We start from the raw sequence: 6170 nt of genomic DNA, 5'->3' as shown, positions 1-6170 counted from the left end.
CAGCTCCATTCCTCACAGTCCCTGTCTTCCCCAGGTTGGGTTGACCCTCCTGGGAAAGGCACAGGGAGCTGTTTTATTCTGTTGCTGTCCTCCCCCTTGGGTCAAGGCAGGGTCCAGCAATACCAGTTCCCCATGCCTTCCCAGACTGGGGTGACCGTGGCCTATGGAAGATACAGGGAGTATTTCCTGTGCTGGACTCCTGCTGGTCCCTAGAAGGAGTCAAGCAAGGGAAATGCACAGGTATGTGTTGCTGCAAAAGAAAGTCTCCCACTGGAGAGAGCTTCCTGGTTCAAAGGAGAAAGATCTTCCTGGAGTTTGCGTGTTCACTATAAGAGTACCTGCACTAACCTCTGTATCCTTCCAGTTTCTAGCAGGGTATTGGAATTTCTCCCACTAGAAATGTAACACGTGTTCCTATCCTCAGTTGAATAATTTAATAATAATTTGATAATTTAGTTATATAAAAGAACAAGACTGTTCAGAATAGAAAAGGGGTCTTCAATACCTGAGGAGTGTAGAGAGATTAGAAGGGACATTAAATTATGATGAGTCATGAAACGGCTTTTGAATTTAGTCAGTGATGTTTAGTATCCAGTATAATTATGAATTTGTTGTCAGGTATGCCTTCTGAAGGGCTTATTCTTGCTTCAGTATAAGTTCCTATATCTTATGATGCTACTGCTTTGGTAACTTGATAAGAATCCAAGAGCTGTATCTAATATGTATTGAAGAAATGAAGCTAAGTATACAGTTGAACTAGTTCAGAGGTTCCCAAACACTGGGCTGTGGCCTAGTACCGGGCTGCAAAGGGTTGACTGCTAGGTCGTGGCACCTGGTCGTGCTGGGTTGCAGCGGGGCAGCCCCAGGAAGGAGGCAGCTAGCTCTGTGCGCCCTGGCCAGCTCCCACTGCCATGGCCACGCCTGGTGAGGCACTGTCCGTGCAACAGGTACTGGGCCCCACACTGGGCTGGGCAGGACCTCCCAGCCCCGCCCGTACCTGGGAGTGGAGGGGGTGCAACTGGGGAAGTACCTGTAGCAGAGGGCAGGGAGGCAGCTGCACTGTTTGCTCCTAGGGAAGGCAGCAGAGCCCCTTCTTCCCAGACGGCCCCAGCTGGGTTCCCCTGGGCCACTGCCTGTAGAGTCCCCCCCCTTCAGGGTCCACCGGTGCCCGTGGCTGCGGTGCCCCAACCCGATCCGATTCTTGCAACCCCAGTCCCCAAGTAAAATAAGTAAATAAATTAAATGTAAACATGTAAATTACATTGTTGCTATACCCAGTCCGCCAACACTCTTTGAGTGAGTTTGCCAGTCTGCAGTATAAAAAATGTTCTTTCTTGTGTTCCTTGAGTGAGAATTATTTAGTTCTGTAACAAAATCTATAATGAAACAGCCTTGTGTAGTACTCCAGTTACTGCACAATAGTAGTAGGTTTGTTTCTGCTGTGATATATACCTTTTCTTACTGTTTTCTGTACTCCCTGCTGCACAGGATGCATCATAATTATAGGGCATCATAATCATAGGGTACTAAGAAGGGCCACCTGTATGATTAGGGGCATGGAGGATAGGCCCTATGAGGAGACACTGGGAACTGGGCCTATTCAGTCCGAGTAAGAGAAGGCTGAGAAGTGACTTGATAGCTGCCTACAAGTATGTTGGGGGAGCATCAAGACCTAGGGGAGCAACTCTTCATTAAGGCACCTCAAGGGAGGATGAGGACCAATGAGCATCAGCTAATACAGAGTAAATTCAAGCTAGACATAAGAAAAAACTTGTACTTTGTAAGGGCCACCAGAATCTGGAACACACTCCCAGCAGAGGTGGTACAGCTGCCATCTTTGGAGGTGTTTGAGATGAGGCTGAACAGGCACCTTGTTGAGCTTATCTGAGCCCCATAACTTCCTGCCCATGGCAGGAAGCTGGACTTGGTGATCTTCTTACAGGTCCCTTCCAGTCCGTTGATTCTATAAGTGTCACTTCTTCCATAAGATGGCATTCAGCTAAAAAGAGATCAAATATATACATGCATCTTTTTTAATCATACAAGTTTAGAAAGAGATGCTTGTGGGGGGCATGATGAAGGTTTACAAAATATTAAATTGTGAAAAGAAAGGAAATAGGGATTTATAATTTACTATCTTGCACAATACAAGAACTAGAAGTCACAAGATGAAACTAGTACGTAGTAAGTCTAAAACAAACAAAAGGAAGTTATTTTTCACACAGCATGTAATTAAGGTCTGGACCTCACTGCCACAAGATGTTTTGGAATCTGACAGTTTAGCCAGATTCAAAAAGGGATGGGATGATGCCCCTTTCTGAGAATTTAACAGCTATTGAGCATGGGAGTTAGTGGTACAGGCTCTGAATCAGAACTTCCTAGATCTTAAATGCTGGAGGCTGCAAGTGAGAGGAGCAGTGGAAAGAACTCTGGTCATACCCAGTTCACTCTCCCTTTCAGCATCCACTTTCTTTCACAGGTGAAGCAGGGTACTAGGCAAGGTGGATCTGTGGTTTGACCCAGGAAATGTCAGTTATGTTCTTTTGTTCTAAAAACTCATGTTAGTAAAGTGAAATGGACTGACTTAACCATGTGCTGGCCTTTCATAGATTCATAAATGTTAGGGTCGGAAGGGACCTCAGTAGATCATCGAGTCTGATCTCCTGCACAGGCAGGAAAGATCTTCCTAATGTCCAATCTAAATCTGCTCTCTGCTAGTTTGTGGCCATTATTTCTTGTAACCCCCGGGGGCGCCTTGGTGAATAAATACTCACCAATTCCCTTCTGTGCCCCCGTGATGAACTTATAGGCAGCCACAAGGTCGCTTCTCAACCTTCTCTTGCGGAGGCTGAAAATGTCCAGTTTCTCTAGTCTCTCCTTGTAGGGCTTGGTCTGTAGGCCCTTAACCATACGAGTGGCCCTTCTCTGAACCCTCTCCAGGTTATCCGCATCCCTCTTGAAGTGCGGTGCCCAGAATTGCACGCAGTACTCCAACTGCGGTCTGACCAGCGCCCGATAGAGGGGAAGTATCGCCTCTTTGGATCTATTTGTCATGCATCTGCTGATGCATGATAAAGTGCCATTAGCTTTTCTGATGACTTCGTCACACTGCCGACTCATGTTCATCTTGGAGTCCACTAGGACTCCAAGATCCTTTTCCACTTCCGTGCCACCCAGCAGGTCATTTCCTAGGCAGTAGGTGTGCTGGACATTTTTCCTCCCTAGGTGCAGCACTTTGCATTTCTCCTTGTTGAACTGCATTCTGTTGTTTTCTGCCCACTTGTCCAACCTGTCCAGGTCTGCTTGCAGCCTTTCCCTGCCCTCCGGCATGTCCACTTCTCCCCACAGCTTTGTGTCATCCGCAAACTTGGACAGAGTACACTTCACTCCCTCATCCAAGTCGCTGATGAAGACAGTAAAGAGTATTGGTCCAAGGACTGAGCCCTGCGGGACCCCACTGCCCACACCCTTCCAGGTCGAAACCGACCCATCCACCATGACTCTCTGGGTAAGACCCCCTAGCCAGTTCGCCACCCACCAGACTGTGTAGTCACAGCCTCTTAACTTGTTCACCAGTATGGGGTGGGATACCATATCGAAGGCCTTCCTGAAGTCTAAGTATATGACATCCACCCCTATTCCTGTGTCCAGGCGTTTCGTAACCTGGTCATAAAAAGAGACTAGATTAGTCAGGCATGATCTGCCTGCTACGAACCCGTGCTGGTTTCCCCTCAGCATAATTTGTCCAGTGACAAATTTGGCCTGTGACAAAGCAACTCCCTTTGCATTGAATAAACATGAACAAATGACATTACAAGTGAGAGAATTTTTATACATATGTTGATTAGCTTCTAAATATCTGAGAAAGCCAGATGGAGACTGGGACAAGAATTAACCATAGTCGGACAATCAATTTTTGGCAGATTTTGTTCAAAAGAGTAAACTTAACCAGTAAGTTATGCCTACATCTCAGTCAAAGACGTGCCTGAAGCTCCTGCAGACCTAGCTGAGCTGACTTATAAACTTGTTAATTTCAAGTAGCGCTGTATGTATATATGTATGTGAGATAGCATGGGGCTTGTCATGGGGTGCAAAACCTGCCCGAGAAGCTGGGGGGAAAAAACTTAGTTGTTTAAACCTAGCTTGGGTTTGTCTAGAGAAGCTGCAGCAGCGGTATTTACTTCAGTGGAGATATTCCCTCAGTATCTCTTTCTGTAAAATAATGAAACATTACTATTCCCATCTCAGTGTTTTAGGAATTATTGTGTGTGAACTTCAAAGGATTAAAATGGCAGAAGCATTATTGGGCTGTGAGTGTAAGGAAACCCTCCCTATGGACTGCCACCTTTACAGGGTAGAGAGGCTTGCATGTACCAGTGACCCTAAGAGCAATGCCATCTGGAGTTTTGTACTCCTGGTAGGGTCACTCATAGCGGTAAGATCAAAGGTGAGGTACTGGGTGAAGAGCAGTCCAATCCAACAACACAAAGACCTCAGCAGTGGAGCAGGCAGATGCAGAAGGCATCCTTCTCAACAGCTGCAAAGATGGATGAAGTCCGCAGTGGAAAAGTAACCCCAGTTGTCTTGGATCTCTTTGCCACTGGACACAGGTTTCTCCAAGCATGTAGTTGTCGCACAATGGCATTCTCATGTAAAACACATAATGCACAGGCTTCTCCCACTGGCTCAACATCTGTTACAATAACCGCTACCCATAACTTCTACAAAGCCCTGCAGCGATGGACGAGTGGTGACAGGGACAGATGAAGTGATCGCCAGGATCACCTGGTCATGGATACAGGCAGTGGTCACTTGGTCGCTTTATTCTTGGTAAGGACCAGGAGGTCGAGACTGACCAGTCCTTTTTAGGATCTCTGCTCACCCGGCATGGGGAGGCGTCTAGAAAAGGTGCCCCAAAAACAGGCTGTCCCACTTTATCTTGCCTGACTGGATAGTTGCTTCCAGGAAGATCACTCAAATTGGAGTTGAAAGACAAAAATGTCGTTTACATCCTGGAATGTATAAACCCTACTAGACAACTCGAACAGTGACAGAACTGAACGTAAAACAGCTGTTGTCACCTGAGAACGCTTGCAGTATAACATCAGTATTGCTGCTTTCAGCTTTTTTGATCATCCTCATCTGCTAGGGATTGCTGGTGACAACAATGTAAGGAAACAAGTTAATTAGAAAGTGGTGGTATGGGTTCTGGACAGTTTGTCCTGCTGATCTGTAGGTTTATAACTGTTGTGAAAGGGAGACTATTTCAGAAAGGGGATGAAGGCATGTTGGTGGGAACAGGTCACTTAAGCATAACTAAGCATTATGTCCTTATGTGAAGGAGAATAAAAGTTGGGGTGCAATGTGAGGGAGGTCTCAGAGATTACAATGCTGAGATTACAATGTAAAGTGTTTTGTGAAGTTTAAAGTGTGTAATGTAAATGTTGCAGTAGTAGAAGGAAGCAAGGTGTGGAGGCAGGATAGGTAGATTAGGCTTTGTAGAAATCAACACTTGTTCAGAGAGGGTGATTGTAGCAGACTGGTTGGCAGAGGCTTTCCTGAGGCTTGCCCCAGGCTACATGGGCTACAGCCCAGCTGCAGACAGTTAGAAATGATTATAGGCTGCCTAGGAGAACTGGCCTGGCTAATCCAGATAATTGGCTGGCCACATGAAGCTAAGAGACCCCCAAGAATAGAAAACAAAAGAGAGATGGGGAGAGAATTAGTGAGCGACACAGGGTCTGGAAGAAGACCTGGGGGCTGCAAGAGTTGAAACAGCAGCGCCACACCAGCACTGAGTTAGAGACAACCTGAGAGGGAAAACTGCAAGCAGAGAGACAGAGGCACCTTCTCAGAAGCTGGAGAAGGCTCAAGACCATGTGAATGTCTTGTGTAGGCTATTTTAAGTAGAGCTGCACCAGTACATTGGTCCGATATCAGATTGGTACTGATATAAAGAAAATTGGCTGTATTGGAAATTGGCCCAATGGGGCCAATAATTTTGCTGATAAATGCCAGTGCACGTGTGCAGCTGCAGCGCAGCACTTGGGCAGTGAGGAGCAGAGCCCGGCAGCTTGAAGAGCTGCCTCCAGCTGGTAAGTCCATTGTGGTGGAAAGGGAGGAAGGAGGGAAGGGGCGTGGAGTGGGCAGATCAACACCCCCCCCCTCTT

This window comes from Alligator sinensis, unplaced genomic scaffold, assembly GCF_000455745.1.
Source record: "Alligator sinensis unplaced genomic scaffold, ASM45574v1 scaffold428_1, whole genome shotgun sequence".
Lineage (NCBI taxonomy): Eukaryota > Metazoa > Chordata > Crocodylia > Alligatoridae > Alligator > Alligator sinensis.
This window is presented reverse-complemented; position numbering follows the sequence as displayed.